This window comes from Drosophila eugracilis, unplaced genomic scaffold (genome assembly GCF_018153835.1).
Source record: "Drosophila eugracilis isolate 14026-0451.02 unplaced genomic scaffold, ASM1815383v1 contig_661, whole genome shotgun sequence".
Taxonomy (NCBI): Eukaryota; Metazoa; Arthropoda; class Insecta; order Diptera; family Drosophilidae; genus Drosophila; species Drosophila eugracilis.
In genome coordinates this window covers 162,688-187,376 of record NW_024573549.1, presented here as the reverse complement: position 1 = coordinate 187,376, position 24,689 = coordinate 162,688, and positions in this window count along the sequence as shown.

Below are 24,689 nucleotides of genomic sequence, written 5' to 3'. Positions count from 1 at the left end.
ATAAAATTGACAAGTGCATAAAGTATAAGTCAATGTTTCAAGTTGTTTATTCAAATTTCAAATTTTTTAGATTTCAGTACTTCAAAACAAAGGGACACAGACTAAATAGTTTGCATTCCAGTCTTCGTTTCTTAACGCTCACATACGAGGTGTGTTCAAAAAGTAAGGTGACTTTTCAAATTTCGCGGGCAACATATTTTCGATTATCGTTTTTTTTGTTTTGTTATATTGGTACACTCTTCCCTAACATCTGTACCAAGTTTCAATGGAACATCCTCTTTTGTTTGGTTGTGAGAGGCGTAAAGTTACAAGTTGTTTTGCGAGCTCGGCGATTTTTTGCTTTTTTCGGTCTTGGCTCGTCTGGGCTCTTCCATTGGGACGATTGGGCTTTGGTTTCGATATCATAACCATATACCCATGATTCGTCACCAGTTATGACCCTTTTGAGTAAATCTGGGTCGTCGTTGACGTCATTCAACAGCTCTTGAGCGATGCTCATGCGACGGTTCTTTTGCTCAAAATTCAGCAATTTCGGAACAAACTTCGCTGACACACGACTCATACCCAAAACGTTTGAAAAAATTTCATGGCACGAGCCAAGCGATATACCGACATCTTCAGCAACTTCTCTGATAGTGATTCGACGATTTTCCAAAACAATTTTCGTCACTGCTTGAACGTTTTCATCAGTTGTTGACGTGCTTGGGCGTCCAGAGCGAGGCTGGTCATTGGCATCTTCCCGGCCATCTTGGAAGAGTTTGTACCACTTGTACATTTTTTTTACTCAGAACAGTTTCACCGTATGCCACTGTCAACATTTCAAGTGTTTCAGAGCACTTAATTTTATTTTTACACAAAATTTGATGCAAATCCTTTGATCCATATTTTTCGATAGCAAAAATCGCCGAGCTCGCAAAACAACTTGTAACTTTACGCCTCTCACAACCAAACAAAAGAGGATGTTCCATTGAAACTTGGTACAGATGTTAGGGAAGAGCGTACCAATATAACAAAACAAAAAAAACGATAATCGAAAATATGTTGCCCGCGAAATTTGAAAAGTCACCTTACTTTTTGAACACACCTCGTATCTCACTGTAATAAAAATGTCAATTCATATGCGTACACATATTGGGAAAACATGTACCAACTCAATTAGCTGAAGAAGAAAAGGGATACAAGGAATGTACCGTTGCAGTAATTGTTTCTGAGAACATGTTCCTAAAATATTTCTATTCATATTTCAAAGTGTTTGGGATATTCGACTTTCAATATAGTTGCAAAACTGAATTGGATTGTTGTCCGGTCTAGGAGTATAACATATCTGTATGCCCTTTAAGTATAAAAAGGAGAGCAGTCAAATTGTTCAGCATCAGTTCGTCAGGAGCACCAAAATCACTATGAGCTTAATATCTGTGGAATTCGTCGATTCGATTCAGGCTTTGGAATTGTTGACGGACATCGAAATCGGTGACCAAGACTCCGATGTGGTGGTCATCAAAGGATCGGAGCCAAACTGTATAATGGCTTTGACGAAGAGGACACAATAGACAGGATTCTTAGAGAAGTATTCGCACCCTTCTTAACATCTACTCAAACGATTCCACAAGAGTTGGAATCACTCAAATGGGAAGATTTCCCATTTGGAGATGAAACGATGGATGTATTTGAAAATGAGTTTTTGTATGAGCACTTTCAGTGTGCTCAAACAATTGATTTGGATGACCCAGAAGAAATTGATTTTCCAGACGACGACTACCTCTTTGATTATATAAAATTTGATGACTTAGAAAATAAGTATCTAAAATTACTGAAAGATGAAGACGATGAGTTTTTAATTAATATTGCCAATAGCTTAGATATTTGAATAAAAATTGTATACAAATAAAATAAAATAAAAATTATTAAAATTAATGGATGTCCAAAACGGGAACGTCCTTCTAAAGTGGTCCTGTGCCACAAGCAACTAAAGGTCCAAGTTGAATTCTAACGGTAGGCCAACTCGCTTAGACGGACGGGACAGACAATAAAGTTGATGCGCTATGGTTCAGTTGTTCTTCTTAAGTGATCTTTTATTTCCAATTCATTTGGCTTTAGAACTAATGCGCTCGCATAATTGCGCGTGTATGTGTAAGCATGCAAATTCCAGTATGTGTGACAAAGTGAGCGTAACAATTAAAGAGCGCAGTTTGTACATACATATGTACCTTAAGAGTAGCAATTCAAGAGTAAACAAGTAAATTTACATATGTACATATGTTCCTTAAGAGTAGTAATTCAAGAGTAAACAAAGTAAGCTTAAGCTTAAGCGTATTTATAAAAATGTATGCAACTATATGAGCAATTATTTAAGTTGTTATTGAATATATCTAAACAGTAGGAGATGCAATGAAATGAAATGACTAAACAATTAAAATATAAAAATATTTTATTTTTCACACTCATATTAATTGAAATAAATAAAACAAATATTTACTTTATCAACAAATGTGTTTATTTAATTATTTTCATTATTTTAGTGATTTTGTTTTCATTATATAATGAAATCATTATTTAATTATCTGAAACAAAGTTAAATAGCCTAAAATACTATTTTTTTATTTATTATTTTCTTCTCATTCTTTTTTATAATATATATTCATAATGTTTGCTGCCTCCCTTTCGTACTCAAAATTTTTTATGACATCCACAAGTGTCGATTACTTCCGTAGCTGAATCCTTACTCCAGATACATGTTTTTCGGTGTACACCATGGATAGAAGTTATCATTTTAACTTCTTCACACTCAAGTAGTTTTGTATTTATAAAGAGAAGTCGCAGATAGTGAGAATTTAGTAGAACTCCATTAAACTGTTTGAGAAACAATTTAATTTGATCCGACATAATGTACATCCAAAACTTTAAGTTTAAAAAAAATGATGCTCTTTACCACCTGCTTACCGAATTTATTCTAAAAAAATTTCTAGTTTTCTTCATCTTTTCTACCCTGACTTGTACTATCTTAAATCCTGCAAATGAAAAGTCATTAACTTCAATTTATTCCAAGTCCATTTTTAAACTCGTCTTCTATTGGTTACTTTTTCTCAAACAATCTTTATCTTGAAGAAAAACTATTTCTGCTCTCTTCTAACTAAAAGTCATCTATTTTTAAACTCACACTCTATTGGTTTCCTTTTTCTTGAACAATCTGTATCTTGAAGAAAACTATTTCTGATCTATTCTAACCAAAGGACTTTTTCTTAAAACTGAGATTCTATTTGGTTTCGAACCATCTCAATCTATCTAGGGATCAATCTGAGCTGCTATCTTCTGAAACCTAGAATTGTAACTCCCAGACTTCTAAAATTTTTGAAAAAAATCGGAGAATTTAATTAGTTCTTTCCAAGTTATTCTCGGTGCAACATTGCTGTTAGCTTGAAAACTTGAAAAGAAACAATCAAGTAAAAGTCTAGTATTAAATAAATAAATATATATATATTTATATATATATATATTATATATTTATCAAGGATCATAAAAAATTTTTTTTTTATAGCTTTGCTTTTATTTATTGAATTTACTCTTAATTTTGAGACTAACAATAAGTTGACGAATCTTAACATTAAAATTTAACTAACATTATACTAAGACTGCATTTTGGATACGCGTCCCTCAGGTGGGTAGGTCATTGCGACGAAGGCGTGATTGGTTGCTCATCCTTGTTAGACCTCTCGGCAGGTGGTTAGGGTGCACCGATAGCTTGGTGAAGTACTTTACCTGTTGTTCTGCGATCACTTCTTTGACTGGTAGAATGTTTAAGTCGCGGTGTATGTTTTCGTTGCGAACGTACCACGGTGCCCCGGTGATTGTTCTCAGGATCTTCGACTGAACTCTCTGAACAATGTTAATGTTGCTATTGCTGGCGTTCCATCATAACTGGGAGCCGCACATCCATATAGGTTTTAGTACCAAGTTGTACAGCATGATTTTATATTCAAGGCTAAGAGGTGACCGGGCGTTGATAAGCCAATGAAGGCTGCTGGCTCTTGGCTTTAGGTGTGTTCTTTTGGCTTCAATGTACCGGCGCCATGTGAGTCTTCTGTCGAGATGTACTCCTAGGTAGTTACTTCGTGTGCTTGTGGGAGTAGAGAGTTGTTTAACTTAGGTTTTAGTACCGAATTGTACAGCATGATTTTATTTTCAAGGCTAAGAGGTGACCGGGCGTTGATAAGCCAATGAAGGCTGCTGGCTTTTAACTTTAAGTGTTTTCTTTTGGCTTCAATGTGCCGGCGCCATGTGAGTCTTCTGTTGAGATGTACTCCTGGGTAGGTTACTTCGTTTGCTTGTGGGAGTAAAGTGTTGTTTAACGTAATCGTTGGGCAGTTTTGCATGTTCAGAGTGAATGTAACGTGTTTGCATTTTAGTTCGTTCACTTTAATTCGTCAATCTGATAGCCATTTTTCAACATCGACCATATGACGAGATAGCTGCGCAGTTGCTTGAATCGGGCATTTAGAACGGCTAAGATTAGCTGTGTCATCGGCAAACGTAGATGTTGTTAGACGTGTGCTTGTCGGGATGTCTGCTGTGTAGAGGACATATAGTGTTGGCCCTAGCACGCTACCTTGAGGAACTCCAGCTCCAACAGTGTAATCATCAGATATAGCAGTGTTGCACCTCACAACAAATTTTCTGGCGTGAAGGTAAGACTCTAAAATCTTGTGGGTGCTGTAGGGGAGCATTGTCTTGATCTTGTACATTAGACCTTCTAGCCAGACTCTATCAAATGCTTGAGAGACATCTAAAAATATGGCAGTACAGTATTCTCGTTTTTCGAAAGCGTTTTGAATTTCTGATGTTATCCGGTTGACCTACTCAATTGTTCCATGCTTTTCATGAAACCCAAATTGGTGTGACGGGATTCCTTCCTGGATTCTCAAAGAGTTTAGATAGGAAAGAGAGTAGGCTTATGGGTCTATGTGACGTGGGGATAGTGTGGTCTTTCCCCGGCTTTGCTATCATTATTATAATTGACTTTTTCCATCTCACTGAAAAGTGGCCAAGTTTTGCGATGGCATTAAAGAGTTGGGTGAGAGTGCAAACGGCGCAGTATAGGAGCTCAATGATCATTTTGGGAGTTATGAGGTCGCAGCCCGGGTATTATTTTGGTTTCAGTTGTCTTTTGATGATGTTTACGATTTCGTTTGGGCGAAACTCAATTGGCTCATGTTGAGGCTGGGGCTCATATGATAGAGTCGGCAAAGTAAACCCATTAGTGGCAGGATATGGTTGGAAGACATTTTAAAGGTGGTTGGCAAGCGTGCTGCCTGCGTCACTGCGCGCCCAGCCGCCCGTGGAATTTCTAATAGGCATCACGGTTTCTTTCGGTGAGCTCAGAGTTGGGTGATCTCTCCATAGTGAGTGTTTTGTACTATTACTTGACAATTGCTCAATGTAGCGGCGGTGGACATATGTTTCTTCTTGCTGCAACTGAGCAAGTTGACGTGAGACATGTTTTGCCATGCTCGACGTAAGCGTCACTTTTCGAGGACGAGCTGTTCGATTTGTAGATTTGACTTTTTTTGATTGCTTTGTGTGTTTATAGTACTATAGTACATACTCCGCCGCTTGAACTCGAGCTGCAGAGACGAGTACAGATTCCAGTGAATTAACAAAACTGTCTACGTTGGCTTCATCGCTGAGGTGAGGACTAAGCTCTATGTGGGAGCTAATATACTTCCTGTACTTAACCCAATTGGTTTTATGTGAGGTCAGTTTTAATGGCTGATCCCATGTTCCTGGACGTCGGAGTAGAGTAAAAAGGACAGGCGAGTGATCAGATGAAAGATCCGAAAGGCATTCGGCGCTTATAATATTTTTAGGAATGTTTTTGGTAATCGCAAAGTCTATTAAATCGTGAAGTTTCTTTGGGTCTGCCGGACAGTATGTTGGTGTGCCAGAAGAAACATAGTCGAGCTTTTTCTTGGCTTTGATAATTGCATTATAGAGCTGCTTTCCTTTCGGAGTCACGAGACGAGATCCCCAGTGTGTGTGCTTGGCATTGTAGTCTCCTGTTGCTATGAAACTGCATAAACTCATCTTCGGCTATGGTGAAGCATGGGGGCAGTATACGGCGGCTAGAGTTAACTGCTTGCCAGTATTCAAGTGTATATTTACGAATGTGGCCTGTAGGTAGTTTTTAGCAAATTTTGTATGATCATTGCGCTTAATACGGATTCTGATTAAAATTCCAGTCCTGCCGTGTGCTTTACCATCTGTATGGTTTGTTCCATAGAATGAATATCCTCGTAGTTGGAAATTGTATCTCTTTGTACGATGTGTTTCTGAAAGCAGCAGATTATCTAGTAGGAATTGCGCTAACTCGAGTTTATGCTGCGAAACGCCGTTAGCGTTCCACGTAGATATTCGTAGGGAAGTCATTATTTGGATTGTTGTGAAACCAGCATTTTTATTAATAGATTTTGGCTTCGCATCAGGTCTTCCATTGTTGTACGCATAAACGATGTAAACTCCGTAAGGCTTTGTTGTAGACTGCATCTCATAGCTTCAAAGTTACTTTTTGGCTGCTCTGGCGGTTGATGCTGCTGAGCCGTGTTCGGTTCTTGGTATTCTGATTGCGGCAATGAGCTTTTTGAGGCTGGGGTAAACAGTCCTGATTTTAAAGCACTTGCGAATGTAACATTTTTGGCAGAGTTAATAGGTCCTAGTGAGGATCTGGCTGCAGTCGAGAAGAAGGCTTCAGGGTTTGACCTGGAGGCTATCAACTGTTTATTTTGGGTGCAGGCAGTAATTCCCTTCTGGTGGATTCGACTTTTCAGCTCCTTATAAACTTGGCAACCTCTATAGTTAGCAGTGTGATTTACACCGCAGTTGCCGCACTTTTTTGAGTTGTGGTAATCTTTGCTCGCTGGGCAGTGTGCGGAGTCATGAAGCTCACCACAAACTACACACACCGGGCGCAGTTTACAGTAAGACAGTTCGCACATTGTAACGGGTCATTGCGTTTGTGCGGCCCCTCAACCGTAATTCTGCGGTGCAGCAGGAACTGAAGATTGTATATAGGGTGCACTTCGTATTTCTTTAATTCCTGGTTCGAGCTCAACCTTAAAGAGTGGCTGCGGCTTTCTATCCCTGTTAAGGATTTTGAAGACTGTCTTAGCGCTAAATCCCTTCTCTTGTAGCGCCTTTGTAATCTCTGCAGGCGATACTTCGGACTCTATGCCCTTAAGTACGACTTGCAGGCACTTGCTGCTTTTTAGCTGATACGTGTAAAAGTTCTTTGTTTTGTCGGTGAGATATGTCGATAATACTCTGTAATTATCTTCAGACTTCGTTTGAACTTTTGTTTCCTGGATGTTGCCCTTTATGATTGGTATTATGTGAAAATTGTCTTTGCCAATAAGCTCTATAATTTTGTTGACAAGAACGTCGGAACTTTTTTCTCGTATGTAAATTGGCGGGGGCTTAGTCTTCCTTTTTTCGACTTCAGTAGATTCGGCATCATCCTCATAGTCTGCCAAGATTTTAAAACGGTTTGAGTTAGAGGGCGTTTCTATTGCAGCTATGTTAGCATTGCCACGGGTTATTTTTCGTTGAGAGTTTAGGGGGCTTAGCTTCCTTTTGATTTGGATGTAGCGATCCATACCAGTCTGCACAGCCGGCTTAATATTTTCTTTGTTGTTGTTCTCTTTTTCGGGCAGCGCAGCGGCAGAAATATTATTGTTTGCGCTGCCAGACGTTGATAACGTCGTTAAACGCGCTGTCGTTACAGTTGCGGTTGTTGTTATTGTTACGGTTGACGGTGTCAAAGAAATTGCGGTGTTAGTTGCTGCGCTCTTTGGCTGCAGAGACATCGATGGTAGCGAGGGGGAGCAAGAACGCGCTCTCTCGCTTTCTACGTTTAAGAATTCGGTCAAGTTTGGGGTAATTGATTAATTGATTAATTCCCGTGTTTGGGAAGAGCTTGCATTACTTTCGGTTGCCTCGAAAGAGAAGTAAGCGTTGTTTCTTTGTACTGAAAGCCGTCTCTCGTCTTGCTCACGTTGACGTTGTGTGCGAAAGTCGTTTAATCTTATTGCAATCGAGGTTGAGTTTGTTAGAATTTTGTTTTATATTAATTCATTAATTAATCAATATAAACATTAGCGATTTCATCGCTGAAAGCATCTTTTCGTGTTGTTATTGGTTTACGAAACCAGTCACTGCACTTTTTAGGATATTATTGAATACTTTTTTTTCCCGGAGCACAATAAAATACACGTCTGCATACGGCGACGGTTCGAGCTCATGAAAAAAATAAAAAAGAAAAAACAAAAAACAAAAAATGAATAATCAATTCGAGTTTTTTCATTCGTGTCAATTGTTTGTTATCAAAAACAAGTGGGTAAACCATGTCTGCACGGAGATGTATAAGAAGAATGCAATTCAACCTATCAATGTACGTATCAATCAAATTTCGGAAGGATTTAAAGGAAGGGTTCTCCATTACATGTATGTAAAAGATGGATCACGCATTCAATTACTTGAAATCTTTATGAGGAAATCAGGATCATTTTTGCTAATACATCTCAGAACATTATCAGAGAGTTATATATCGGTAAAAGTAAATTTCGAGTTATTTATTATATACACATTTACCAGGTTCATCATCTATCCCGCTACCAAAATTCTTGGCAGAAAGCTATTATTAATGTATGTAATGAAAACGATGCATACTGTTTCAAATGGGCCTTGATATCGGCTTTAATAAATGTTGAAAACACCCAAAGATATAGTTCCTATAACGTTGATATGTCCAATGAAAAAATATATTTGAACAGTTAATATTGGATTTCACCAATCTAAATTTCCCTATGAAAATAAAATGTGTGAAAAGAATAATCTATACATGAGTATAAACATCTTTGGGTATGATGAAGATATAAATCCAATATTTGGGCCGACGTTAACATACTGTTTTTGGAGATGGAGGAAATGGACATTATATGTTCATTAATATATTTCAAGGTATGTAACATATCATCATATATAAGTTATGGCCGGACATGGCCAGAGGGACTATTCTCCCAAATATCACCTATGTACTTAGTTAAAGTAGTTGCCATCCTTGTTCCTTTGGTTCCTGGTTCTTAGTTGACTCGTCTCTTCCCGCCTTGACCTAGGCCCTTCTATTTACGAGTTACGTTACAAATAAAACAGCGATCGCGTCAATACGTTATAGAGGTTTTATTCGCTAAGATCCAAAGCCGTCTTCCCGAGTCAGGGGCACGATCCTCAGTGCCTCGCCGCATACCCCTGGCAGGGCGCCGGCGAAACTGCCCGTCGGCAAGGGAATTGCCTCCGGCAGAATGCCGCCGTCGTTCTGTCGCTCTCCCGTTTGGTCTCTCCATCGCTGTCGCCGCGTAGCTGTCGTTGTATATCTCGGCGGCTGCATTATTGTAGCCCCGAAAGCCGAGAGGGTTGAAGGGAAGGGGGCGCTTGGCCGGTGTTAACTTCTATATATATATGTTTATATATATTTTTTTATAAAAAAAACATACTAAATAAAATTAATTGTTTTTATAGATTATTAACAAGGCAAATGCGTAGAAAGGGTATCTTTCCTTATGAATATTTAGATTCAGCTAGTCGACATGAGGAAACTTCTTTACCATCAATAGCAGCATTCTATAGTAACTTGACTGAAAAGGAATGCTCTCAAGATGATTATGATCACTCACATAATGTCTGGTCACAATTTTCTTGTTCAAGTCTAAAGGGTTATCTAGAGTTGTATTTAAAAACTGATGTTTTCCTATTGAATGATATATTATATTTGAAAATTTTAGAAAAATAAATTTATAAAATTATTCATTCTATCTTGGGCAGCCATGTTAAAAACCACAAATATTCAACTAGAGTTATTAGTAGGTATCGATATGTATAGATTTATTCAAAATAGCATTCAAGGAGCTTAGTACAATGTTGCCATAGATATACAGAGGAAATAAAGGCAAATAACAAATACTTAACAGATTATGATCCAACAAAGGAATCATCGTTTTTAATGTATTTGGTTGCAAACAATTTATATGGTTGGGGATGTCACAACCTCTTCCATATAAAGGGTTTGAATGGTCTCCTAATGGTTTAAAAAAATATGATATACATAAAATATATATTATTAGTGAGTATGGATATTTTTTGGAAGTAGACCTAATTTACCACTATCGCCTTCATGATACACATAATGATCTTCCGTTTTGTCCGTTAAATATTTTGGCATCTAAAAGGATAAAGTTAAAAAATTAATAGCTAACCTCGGGAACAAAAAAATTATGTAATCCATTATATAAATTTGCAGCAATGCATACAAAATGGGTTAATATTAAAAAAGATTAATAAAGGGGTTAGCTTTTTACGAAAACTTTGGCTAAAGACTTACATTGACTTAAATACTTTACACAGACAGAAAGCTAATAATAAATTATAACAATGAACAATGAATTTATGAACAACTCGATCAATGGGAAAACTATGGAAAAAAGTGTAGCGGTTAAATTGGTTCCTACATGGGAGTCTACAGATGTTCATAAATTCAGTCAAAAAAAAAATTTAGTTTCAAAATTTAATTTTCATTATGCAATTAAAACAAATGACGAGTTTTATGATATCCAAATGAAAGAACTTTCTGTGATATTTGATAAGCCAATGTATTTGGGTTTTGCTGTGTTGGACTTATAAAAATGGAAAATGTATGATTTTCATTACCAATATATGAAACCCAAATTTAACGAAAATTTGGTTTTAAATTACATGGATACAGACTCATTTATCTATACTATAAAAATTGAGGATTTTTATAAGGATATTCATGGTGATATTGAATCAAAATTTGATACATCCGATTATTCAGATAGAAGAATCGATTTATATAATTTTAAAAAAGTTATTAAAAAGGGGTTAGGATATTTGAAAGATGAGTTGAATCGAAAACCAATGAGTGAATTTATAGGTCTATGCTCCAAAGTTTATAGTCATAAAATAGATGAAGTTGAAAACTCTTAGTTCCAGAAATTTAACTGTGGATCATTATAAAAATGTATTACTCACTGGAACTAAACTATATGGTAGTAGGACAATAATTAGATCAAGGGCACACAAAATATCAACAAATAGGGTATATAAGAATGTGCTTATGCTAATGATAGTAAAAGAAAGCGTAAACATAATGAAATAGAGTTTGCAATGTTAAATCACGATGATCACGGTACTCTATCAATAAAACATAAAAGGTTAATGAAAAAGGACATTGTGGATAGTATCAGTTTCTTAGAACTGAGAGAAATACAGATGCCAATACATTAAATGAAATTAGAGATAATCAAGTAAACATAGAACAAGAATTATTTTATAAGTCAATTGAATTAAGAATGTTTAATTTTGATCAAGATTATGATAAATATAAGTAAAATAAAAATAAATTGTACAAAATATATAATATTTTATTAAAATTGTTAATATACACATCATAAAATTGTACATTTATACGTATGTAAATATATTTAAATTTTATTATATATTATAAAAAGAAAAAAGAAATAAAACCAAAATTAAAGTTAAATATTACATTGTCTTTTAATTTGGTATTTATACTATAAAAAGCCAAGCCAAAACTTTACCAACTCTTCGCTTTAAAATTTTCTCAACTAGAAATGTGTTTGGGAATTCAGCCTTTTTGAGTTCTTCTTTATAAAACCCACCCTGAATCGGAATACCTTTATTATCGTCAAAAAAGTATGTTTTGGGGAATGTATTGCTGACTTTTCTAATTTTAAAGATATCTTTTGTATATTTTTTCAAAAACATGTTTATACTTGCTGCTACGAACTTGATCGCCATTTCGTAGTTTACTCTCAACATATATGTTTATGTGATTATATGGTAAGTCAGAAAAATGGTAAGTCAGATTTGAAAGGATTTAAAAAAGAACGTAAAACACCTTTAGCCGAGACTTCTTCGGTTGCGACAGAAAATTTGCCACCGAAAGCTGTTCCTTTTCCACATAAAACGGAGGTGACCGTTAAACAGAAACTGGAAGCCGAAGCGGTTGAAAATATATATCCAGCCAAGAAAAGGGCCCGTAAAACTCAATCTCTAGATTGTAAAGAGTGTGGAAAGTCCTTTAAGAGCACTTACAACCTAAGAATACATTTGGTGCGTCACACAGGTAAAAAAGATTTCGCCTGCATATTCTGCGATAGGCGTTTTGTCTCGAAATTGCTGTTAAAATTACATGTACGGGTTCGCCACCTGGGAGAGCAGCCGTTTAAGTGCAAATTCTGCCCGAATACGTTTTTTACCAGCACAGCAAAATATTTACATGAACGGAGACGACACATCAGAGACTGGAAATACCAATGTGATGAATGCTTCAAACGATTCAATACCAAAACCTCCTTAAACAAACACAAGTTTTTGCATACCGGCAAAAGACCTTATTGCTGTGATATATGCAATATTAACTTCGCTGAAAGGTATACTTTAAAGTGCCATTTTAAAACAAAGTCCCATTATAACAAGGCAACCGCCATCCTGGATTCTCAGCATTGTTTAGATATGGATTAAATGTATAGAACTGTTGATTAGATATTAACATCTGCTACACACGAAATATGTACGTTAGTGTTTAAAGTTTGAGAAAATGTTTCAAATGTTCTTTATTTACCTTTTTTTTAAAAGAATTAACTTTTTATTCTTATTAGAATTAGCCATATCCATAGTTTTGGTTTTAGTCTTTGCTTCTATGACAATAACATGCATTTATGTGTTTGAAAAAAAAGTTTTTGATGAAGGAATTTTAGTTCATTTTTGGTATTCAAGTATTCTGAATATAATATGTGTCATTGATAAAGATACACCTTTTTTTTTACTTTAATAACAACCAAGAAAATATTTGTTCACAATCTTAAGTATTCTGAAAATAATATGTGTCATTTAAGATGATTCATCTTTTTTTACTTTTATAACAACCAATAAAGTATTAGTTCACAATCCCTTATTACTTATTATTCTAAAAAAAAAAAAAAAAAAAAAAAAATATGAGTCTTGTAATATTTGTTTTTCATTAGTTGTCTTGAGATTGATTGGGCTCATTTTTATGATTCTATGTACCCTATTATTGTAATCAAATATCAAATTTTTGTAAATATCTATCCACTTATATTTCCCATTGAAACTAAACTTACGCCACATTGACTCTTTGAGTGTTCTGTTAAAATGCTCGACAATTGATGCCTTAAGAGTGCTGAACGTCGAATAATGATTTATATCACACGTTTCATTAATTTTTTTAATTTTGTATTAAAAAACTCTTTTCCATCATCTGTTTGTAAATTTTTTGGTGTTCCATGACCTGATTTTAAGATTTTCTCCATTGCTTGGAAAACACCATTGGCATTTTTTGATTGTAATGCTTCACCCCAAGCATATTTAGAAAACGTAGCAATTATATTTAATAGGTATCGATAACCCCAGTTACATGTTGAATAACCACTTATTTCGACCAAATCTACTTGCCACAGGTCGTTTATTTCCTTCGTAATGACTCGTCTTCGTTGAAAATGTTTACGAGACGGTCCATGCAACTCATTTACAATTGCTCGTTTAATCATATTCTTCGAATAGGTATATAGGCTACACCTTCCATTTCAATTGTTGTCTTTTTTGGTATCGCTGTCGGTTTTGTTACACACTTAAAAATATAGTCCTCAATTTTTAGCTTTTCAAGAACTTTTTCAAATATTTGATCAGTACTATCTGCTCCCTTGTTATAGATCTCTATTTTACTTTCATGATTCGAAATTTTTGTAAGTCGACGATTAATACTTTAACTTACAAATTTTCTTAGGTCTTCCCCCAACTTTCTGACACACTACTCTGTATATTGTTTTGTGGTCAAGTCATTATCATCTAAGGGTTTAATAGCCTTTTTGACTCTTTTATTTTGAGCATTTAGATTCCCATCAGTATCAATTAAAAAATTTTCAATTAATTTAACACCTCTTTTTGAATGATCTGATCGATCCCTATCATTAGAAAAATCTCTAAGCTTGTCAACAGACATGATGATTATAAATAAAAATCTTTTTTGTGTTTAATATATATACTCGAATGAAACAATAATTCCCTCCTCTCGCTGTTCCTCTACTATTGAGAAAATCTCATTATTGTGATTGTTGTTACCCGCTGTTTTTGACGCCACTAAAATTTGTAACCGTTTGACTAGTTCATTAGCATCATTCCAATATATATAATTTATTTTTGATTCCTCCAGAGTCATATAACCGAAACCAATTTTCGTACTAAGTGGAGTGGATGTTGTAGGATTTTCATTATCGTTTTTTAATTTTTTTAATAACTTTAGTATATTTAAATGCTCGTGAACCTTTAATTTGATTATTCACGTTATAACCTAATCTGTGAACATATGTTTCTAACATAATATTTTTATATATTTTTAAATCATGATCATTATAATTTTGGGGGTGTTTATGAAAATTAAGAGAGTTCAGACCAGGAGATAGCTCTCAACTCATTCCATTAGACAAATGAATCTTATTATTAATAATTTTTAGTTCACTATCCCCTAATGTTAATACATTATCAAAAGCTTTTTAGGTCCGCAATCCTAATCCAATATATTTTCCCGACTCAAATAACTGATATTAAAATCATAATTTTCATTATCTTTTTCGTCTTATATATTTATATCTTCCCTCATTTCATTTTCATTTGTAGGCATTGATATAGCTTCCGGCTCACTCCCCTTGTCCACATCATCATTATATGTTTCGTCTCTCTTTCCTAATTCAAAAAGATTTGTTTGTGAAAAGAAATCATTATACGAATCACTATCATTCATAGATCGGTACTGAGATAAGTTTCGTTTTGTCTGATGTTGTCACCACAGATCATGGTCATCTGGCAAATCAGTCTCATACTTTTCATTTTCGTATAATTCACGCTTAACCGTGATTCCCACATTTGTTTTTAAAAATGTCTGCTTTTTATTTTCGTTAACAAGTTCATGTAAAGGTTCTGTAATAGGTTTAAAAGTTTCCTCCAACTCTATAACACTTTGATTCTTTACATGTTTTAGGTCATCAAACCTTCTCTTCAAGGCAGATCTCGCTTTTGTTAACTGAGCTAACACATTCATTATTGAAACTTGAATAAATTTAGATAAAGTAAATTTTAAAAAAATATAAATTCTTTATGTAATCACTCTTCAGATACTCGATCTATACTGTTTACTGGAAACTACAGCATCCATCCATTCCATTAATAAAAAATATATAGAATATGTATCTATATATAAATATATATATAGATTTTAAATTCTATTTGTTTAACCTAATTTAAAATAAAGGTTTTTTATTTAGTTTTTTTTTTTTACATACTTTACTTACTTCTAAATATAAATTATTATTGTTTTTATGAATATTAAATTTCCCATCAACCATTTCCTAAATAAATTCGTCCCGAAGATGTGTATACCTTACCGGGGTGTATAGAAAGTAGTCCTCCAACTCCAGAACAAGGGATTTTCCAATCTTCGTCCTTTTACACTCCGCCTAGAAGATGGAGAACTTTACATTTTTAGTCATCCTTGCCTTTGACAAAATACATTTCTTATTACATCTATTCAATTCTTGAGTTACCGTCTCAAGCTTTAATTGTTTTGCATTATTTTTAACATCAATTGGTATGAACGCTGTTTCTGCGGCATCATCTTTTTCATCGTTCTTGTCGTTAAAACATAAACCAAACTTGTCGGTTTAACAGGTGTCTTCCTATTATTCTTCTGTAGTCTCCTCGTTCTTATAGTTGTTGTTCTCTATGTTCATTTTATTATATATTGCTTTTTGTTGTTAATCAGTTTTTTTTTTTTGCTAATCTGGTGTTTTTTATTGTTAATCAGTTGTTTTTTGTTGTTTAGCAGTTGCTTTTTTGTTGTTTAGCAGTTGATTTTGTTGTTTAGCAATTGTTTTTAAGGTCGAAACTTGGACTGTGAATTTTGAAGTAGGCACTCCCGATTTTAAAACCACATACACACGTATATACAACACATTTTTTTTCACCCTCCCTCCCCCTCCTAAGTATAAGCCAATCAAAACGATGGGTTATTAACTCACTCCATTGACAAAGGAAAGTAGAAATGAAAGACATAAATAACCACAGTTGTATGTATCAAAATGTTGAACTGGTAGTTGTATTGTATTTGTTTTCCCAAATACTTGACATCATCTATAGGTGGTTGTAGATTTCCGAAATTATCAAAATAATGTATATCATTTTTATTTTTGTTATATGCGACCACTTGAATTTGAATCATCTAGGTTTACTATACCACATTGCAAATCCCTCATAAATACTCCTCGGAAAAATTGGGATATCTTTTGAGCAAAAATTGTAATGGGTATATTTGAAAGTTGTCTTTTGGGTATCTTACATATTAGTTTTTTCGCCTCTTAATACCATATCCCTAAATATATGGTTCTGTTCTATACGGTTTGAGATATAACCCTTCTCCTACACGAACACTTTCATTTTTTCTATTATGTCGTTTCTTTTCCTACATATCCCCTTTTGCAATTCTAGCGTTATTTATTGTTTTTGCAATGGATGCACTTCCACTAGCTAAACTACCGAGGGCACTTATAGCAGCCAAAATAGGTACGATTGGTAAAAAACCACCAATTTTGTGTACATTAAAGTTATGGTCAGACATGAACAGGGGGGGGAGCATTCCCCCGGATACCACCTGTTCAACGTTATGAGCATCCTCATCTCTTGAGTTTCCAGTTCCTTCGTCAACAATTTAAACCTTTCATTCTACGCAGCTACGTTAAAATAAAACAGGAAGCGTTTTAATACGTTACAATGGTTTTATTATTATCTAGAGCAGTCGTCTGGTTGCCTCGGGGGTACAAATCGAAGTAGCTCTCAATCATAATTTGCCTGGCTTGTTGACCGCATAACGCTGGCAGAGCGGTTGCAGCAGTCCGACGCTGACAGCCGCGGTTCTGCCGGTGCCATTCTGCCCTTGACGTTCTGTCGCTGCGCTGTCGCTGTGCTGTCGCTCTGACGCCGCTGACGTTTGGTGTTTGCACTACCGCTGCTGTGACTCTGCTGGTCGTCGGGTTGGCTGAGTGGGGTGATGAGGGAAGTCGCGGTGTCTAGTATCCGGGTCGAGAGGCGGTGAAGGGAAGGGGGCGCTTGGCCGGTGTTAACTCCATTGCCATAAGGTTTGTTGAAGAGTAGCTGCTGTAGTTCCGGTCGCCGATTGAGATTGTTTCGTTGTCAAATTGTATGACGTACGATCCCTCCAATTTGTACTTCTTGGCTGGTGTGGGTATCGTTCCATTGAAGTTGGTTAGGAAGAGTGTGCCGTCATCGATTATGTCCACCTTTTCCTGGTTGATCATCAGATAGTCGCATTCGGCCTGACCTCCTTTTAACAGTCTGGGTATGCAACCGTCTTCCTCCAATTTCAACAAGTCCTTTTCTCGGCAGACCGTTGTGTTGCCGATGGATATACACTTTCCGAGGAGGGCATATGTTTCCAGGCGGTCCATCGCCAATGTGTTGTATTTGGGTAGATCCTCATTAGTCTGTACCTCCTATCCACTACCTTGGGCATAGCCAAGATGTACAAAAGAGCAGTCCCGTTTGTCAGGATTGTTGGTTTAGAGAATTCGACGGCCTCGACAACGTTTTGATAAGGGAGGCGGTCCACCTCCGCCAGTATTGTGTCGACCTCATCGTGGTCCAGGAGATTCGTGTTGACCACTCCAGTTTTTCCAAGATGGCAGGCCCTCAGTATTTCATTGACCTGGTCCGCTATTATAATTGCTTTATGCAGAAGGGCCGTCGTCACGTGGAAGTCCCCATCTATTGCGTTGACTCTCCCGATAACGTCGCTCAACTTCTGGAGCGACTCGTGTGTTGTGTCGAATAACCTAGTATTGATGCGAATCTGCTGATTGTTGTTTCTTGTCAAGCTGTCCTCCTCTTTCAAGATGGCATTTCAATCCGATTTGTCCGGCGATCCCGCGACCCATTTCCAGGCTGATCCTAGCCGGTCGATTGAGCGTTGTCTTCGTGTTGGTGCGCCAACCATGCGCGATATTCCTTCTGAAGCGTGTTGCAGATAGTGGCCAACTAGTGCGTTGATACGTTGGTCGGTTACCACCATAGCCTCGTTTGCCACCTGGTCGATGAGTTGCTGCATGTGGCCTAGGTTGATGACGTGAGCCAGTTTAAAAACGCCTTTGGTCCTCCAGACGGTACCTTGTTGCAAGGGGACAACCGGTGCATCATACTTGAAAATGTGGAGGGTTGTCGCCACGTAGATTGTGGACGCACTTGTAACGTCGGCGGGGGATTACGTGCACATGAAATGTAGATTCTTATAATAAAATGGTTTCTTTGTCTTAAGCCTAATGTTTGTGTTCGTGTTCTTGGTATTTTCTTGTATTATTCGTATGTTCTTATTACTAAAAAAAATTTTATTTGATGTATCGTTTTAATTAATTGTTTCCCTGTTATGAGGGGTTTTTTGTCTTTGTTTGACTTAAACTAAGAATTGAATTATTGAGTTTTTTTGTTTATTACTAATGTTTATTTGTTTGTTTGTGTTTGAAGGAGGTTATGAGTCAGTGAAACGTTCAGTACGCACTTTTGTATAGATAAATTTCAATGTTTTGAGGAGTTATGATACTCTGTTGCCAGTCTTCCCTGTCGAGAAAAATATAAGCTACACTGTTGATCAAAAAAAATTAATTTCTTAGATGGGATTTATGAAAGATTTTTCCCGACCTTGTTTTGATAGTGACCTTTCGGTCATCTTCAACCTCCTCCGCCTTGAATCGCTGCTTTTCTTTGGTTTTAATCTGTTTATTGGTGACATACACGGTGTCACCTTGTTCATAGGAAATTGGGTCGCCTCTATTTTTATTTCGCCCATTATTGGTTAAGTTTTGTTTGTGCTCAATGAGGCCTCGAATGTCCTCAAGAGCTTGCTGTTTAAAATTAGATAGCCACTGGTAGTTTATTCTAGAGGTTGAAAAAAATGTCAACGGGTTTTTTATTTGTAACCGAGTGGACAGAGTTATTGTATCTGTCTACAACAATTGAGATAAGCTCGTTTGGTTTAAAGGTGGGATATTCGCCTTTTAAGCATCAATATATTTCCATGAAGGTGGAATGGAATCTTTCTACCTGACCGTTTACTTCGCTTTTCTGAGTTGGGGTATGGTAGAGCTCAATTTCCAAAGTTCGAAGGTAGTTTAGGACAGTTGGGCATAGAAGGCCTCTTTCGTTATCAGTAACTATCACTCTAGGCGCCGTGAAGTGCAGGCAATAGTGTTTCGCGAAGATGGATTGCTGATTTCGATTGTAAGGGGAAAAGTTTAGCAAATTTAGAGATTTTGTCGATGCAACTGAGATATACTTTTTTCTCCAATGTGAAAACGTCGATATGAAGTATTTCACATGGGTAATTAGGGATAGGAGTTGATTGTAGTGGTGGTTTATTTGGTTTATTTACAAGTGGCACAGGTTGACAATTGCGTGCGAATGATATTAGCCATCCGTGGGAAATAGTACTTCTCTAGGATCTGAATGCTGCGATGTTCTTTTTCGATGACTTCGCAAATTTGCTCTTCGTCCGTAATATCCTGAACTAAGCGCTGTGTTATGCGGATTTTAAACAATTTAAAACTCTGAAAGCAACAGGTTTGAAGGAGTTGTAGGTAATCGTCCGGAATTTTAATCCCATTGATTACTGAAGGTTTTAAGGACATTTTTAGTGAGTCTAGAAGCTTAGAAGAGGTAAAGTCGTTAATTGGAATTGAGTGGCGCATGTATCCGGCATTTGGGTGTTCACATGAGTAATCGGATAGGCCTGGATGAAAAATCAGTTGATTTCGGTAGTCGTTAATCGGTATTTCAACGTGGGGGATTAAATTAGATGCGTCTTGAAGAGCGCTATGAATTGTAGCTATAGAATCTGATTCGGAGGCGTTATCGGTGCCAGAGCCCAGATGGTTAACGTACGTTGTAACCCTTGAAAGTGCATCGGCCACTATATTCGACTTCCCTGGTTTGTATATTAGTTCGCAATTGTATTCCTCAATACGGGACTTCCAACGTTTTAATTTAGCGTTAAAATTTCTATTGCCTAGGGCAAATGTTTAAGGCTGGTGATCGGCGTAAATCTTGATGGAACCGGCACCATACAAATAAGACCGAAGATTATCTAAGGCCCACACTATGGCGAGCATTCCTTTTTCATTGGTGGCATAGTTTTCTTCCGTCAGTGGTTAAGTGAAAGGGTTTAGAAAAATTTGGAAATGCCAAAACCTCTGAGGATGAAAGGATAGATTTTAAATCATTGAAGGCTTTCATCGCGGCCTCGTCGAGTTCAATGGGCACTTTTTTTCGACTGTGACGACTTAATCCTAGCGAACTCTCCTCGAGTCAAAATAGTTAATGGTTTCGCGACCTTTGCATACTCCTTAATAAATTTCCTATAGTAAGATGTAATGCCGAGAAAACTCCTTAATTCCTTTACATTGGTAGGTGGTTTCATTTTTGTGACACCCTCTACCTTTTTCTCGTCTGCTTTGATACCATTAGCAGTTACTACATATCCTAAGCACCCCTTGCGAAGGGTGTTCCAGCTCCTCCCCCTCATTACCAGAATGTTGTTGATAACACTCATTGGGAACGGAGTCTGATGATGGAGTGGACTGGATATGGAAAAGCCTTTGCGCTTTACGGAAGGGGTTTAAATTGGAATTAGCGCTCGGGCTCCGTTTGATGCCACCGGCCTCTGCCTGACACGAGTTAAAATTTGATCTATAACTTTGGCCTGAATGGTTTGACTCATGCTTGATTGCTCTAGCTCCCTGGAATCTTGGGGGGCTCTGCGGGCTTCTGCTGCGAGCAAAGTTGTGTCCCGAATTAATCTGTACCCTATGGTTTAAATGGGTATTGTTAAACTGATTCGTATGGGGGAACCTTGGTGCGGTAGGTCTATAATTCCGGTGACTTTGGCTAAAGGTCTGTCTAAAAAAAGGCGCCCTTAGTGCAGGGTTCCTCGGTTCTACCTTTTGTAATTGCAAATAGAGTATGCCTCGTGGACGTTCGCAGGCTTACGGATTATCAGTAGCTTAGAAGCGTCGCCGTTTACTCCCCTTATAAAAGCATTAAGGGCTTTGTCCCTTTGACCGGCAAGAAAAGCGTCGGTTATCTCCGTAGAATAATTCATACCCTTAATTTTATTCATTATGAGCGAGACATGATTATTGATCTTAAGGTAGGAATCGTGCAGTTTTTGGCTTCCCTGGGTCATTTAAGCTAGTTCGTACTCAAGTGTACCAACATCTCGTTTATCGGCAAAGTGTAATGCCAATACCCGTTTGACCTCTGCCCAATCGTCATCCCGCACGTTATAGGCATTGAGTGCCATGTCAGCGTTGCCCCTAATTTTTTGTCTAATCTGATTAAGGACTGACCTATATAGGGGTTTCTCCCGTACACCTCGAAGTCGTTAACAATGGATTGAGCCCCATTAATCCAAGAGTTGTATTTCTCGGAATCTCCCTCGAAAGTCACAAGCTCCCTTACGCAATCCGGTACGGCCAAAGACTCCTTCAGTTCGTACTCTGTACGCGGACGTGTTAGTGGTAGCGGTATCTCTGATACCGGGTTGCGTTGCTCAAAGTCAGTTTCTAAAATGTTCACCCTATTTCCTATTTTCCTAACCTCTTCCTTCATGCCCACCATCTGAGTGGTTAAGGCCGAAATGGTAGCATCAAGACGGTTCAAAACTCCTTTCATTTCCTCCATTTTTTAGATTAAATTTGCTCAGGAGTTTTTTCTTTTTTGTTCTGGGTCGAAGCAGGGAATCTATCAACAGTTTTCTCCTTTTTTTGTAAATTAATTTCTACTTTATTTATTTACTTTTTTTTTTTATTAAGAGACGTGCGTATAAAGAATCGTTTCACTTAACGTTAGTATTTTCCTCCTTTTTTTTGTTTCGTGGTTTTGATGTTTCAGTGTTTCAATATTTCAAGGTCTTCTGTTTTCTCTCTTACAGGATTATTATTCTGAAATTAGATTAGAATTAGTATGTGATTTGCTTTCTGTTTAAACAAAAAAATTTTCGTTTGAGCGTTGTGCGATTTTTAGTGAAATTCGTCTTTTTGGTTCTATATTTTTTATTTCTGTGTAATTGTGTTTATCGGCGCGGTGGTCCGTATTTATCCGTTTTGGCATTGTGCCTACTAAGGTACGGTTGCCACACAATCCACTGGGCAGCTTTGCCACATACACGACACATTTTTTATAATTGGAAAAAAAAATTTTTTAACTTCAAAATAGATTTATAATTTTTGCCACTTGCAAATCAATTGCCGCAGCGGTTATCTGTGTTTATTTAATTAAAATTGCAATTTTTACACTCGCGAATAAGCTACCCAATGGTGCAGACTTATCGCCGCAGTGGACTTTTGCTTCTTTTTATTATATTACTTAGTGTTTTGTGCCCGCGAATATGCCGCGTCACACGGTACGTGGACAAATCGCCGCGGCAGGTACTAAGTTATTCAAAATTTTTTGCACCCGTGGAGAATGTCACCTCTAACATAAATTTCATTGTTGGTTTTTTTTATTTTAAATTTCACACGCACGACGCCATATTTTTGATTTTTTCTTTAATTTTTTAATACTTAATTTTCTTTTGTTTCCAAAATTAACATTTTTTTTTATTCTTTCTTTCTTCAGAACTTTGGTAATACCTTTGCATTTATTTATAGAACTTTTTTCTGTTAAGCGAACTGATCTGTGCATGAGCTCCCCACGCTCTTCAACCAGACCACACTCGACAGTTGTCCAAAACTTCGGATACCAGGAATTGGTGAACTTCTGGAATTGTGGAGTCAGCCTCGATGCTCGCCAATCAAGACAACACTTCCTAGAATTCGACAATTCCAAGAACTGTGTCATGTCTCATTATTTCATTCTTTCTTTTATATTTGGGGGGTCTTTGGTTCCCACTTTCGGAAGAAAGTGGAATCTGTCCGGGCGCCAGTTATGATCAGACATGAGGGGGGAGCTTTCCCCCGGATACCACCTAGTCAACGTTATGAGCATCCTCATATCTTGTGTTTCCAGTTCCTTCGTCCACAATTTAAACCTTTCATTCTACGCAGCTACGTTAAAATAAAACACTAAGCGTTTTAATACGTTACAATGGTTTTATTATAATCTAGAACAGTCGTCTGATTGCCTCGGGGGTACAAATCGAAGTTAATCTCAATCATAATCTGCATGGCTTGTTGACCGCATAACGCTGGCAGAGCGGTAGCAGCAGTCCGACGCTGACAGCCGCGGTTCTGCCGGTGCCATTCTGCCCTTGATGTTCTGTCGCTGCGCTGTCGCTCTGACGCCGCTGACGTTTGGTGTCTGCACTACCGCTGCTGTGTCTCTGCTGGTCGTCGGGTTGGCTAAGTGGGGTGATGAGGGAAGTCGCGGTGTCTGGTATCCGGGTCGAGAGGCTGTGAAGGAAGGGGGCGCTTGGCGAATTAAGTGGACTGTATCTCCTTTTTCTAAGATTCGAGTTTATTTCTTAATTATAAGCGGGTTTACAATTTGTTAAGCGGGGTAAGGTGCGAGCGGTTGCGAACGATTGCGAACGAGTCAAAACCTATATATATTAAGCGGTGCAGGTTGCAAGCGGTTGCAAGCAAGTCCAAAACTATATATGTATATAAGCGGGGCAAGTTACAAGCGGTTGCAATCGATTATTAACTATTTATTAAGCGGGGCAAATTACAAGCGGTTGCGATCGATTATTAACTATTTATTAAGCGGGCAAATTACAAGCGGTTGGATTCGAGTCAAAATCTATAATAAAAGCCGAAAAAACGTGCAGAAAAGATAATGCAGAAAAACGCGTGATACTGCAATACCAATGCGAATTTACTGCAATTTTGTCTATCCGTGTGAGCTTCAAGATTTGAGACGAAAAACAAAACAATGATGTGCATTTATCTAGCTACGATTTGACAATAATACAATAATGAGCATTTAACTAGGTGCGATTTGACAATAATACAATAATGAGCATTTAACCGACCTATTCTTCAACATACCGGCCCCTTGAACGACGGTTCAGTTCAAAGGAAGCACAGCAATTTTCGTAATGGGGCGATTGTTGATTCCTCTGGCAGTTTTAACGGTGACCACACGGATCCTCTGATCCTGGCCAGGATGAAGTTGTACGACTCGTCCCAACAGCCACTTGCTTGGCGGTTGATTCGGCTCCTTCAGCACAACCAGGGTGTCAATGGCAACGTTCTGAGTATCTTGTTGCCATTTCGTGCGAACTTGAAGAGTACTGAGATACTCAAGGCTCCAGCGTTTCCAGAATCCTTGAACCTTGGCCTGCAATTGTCTCCAGCGCTGTAGTCTGTTGATGTTTACATCTAGAAACAATGGCTCTGGTACCGAAGTGAGAGGCTGACCTGTTAGAAAATGAGAAGGGGTTAGTGGGTTAAAGCTGTGATCGCTGGGTGCGTACAAAGGTCGAGTATTCAGAAGTCCTTCAATCTGAATTAACAATGTCGAATATTCCTCGA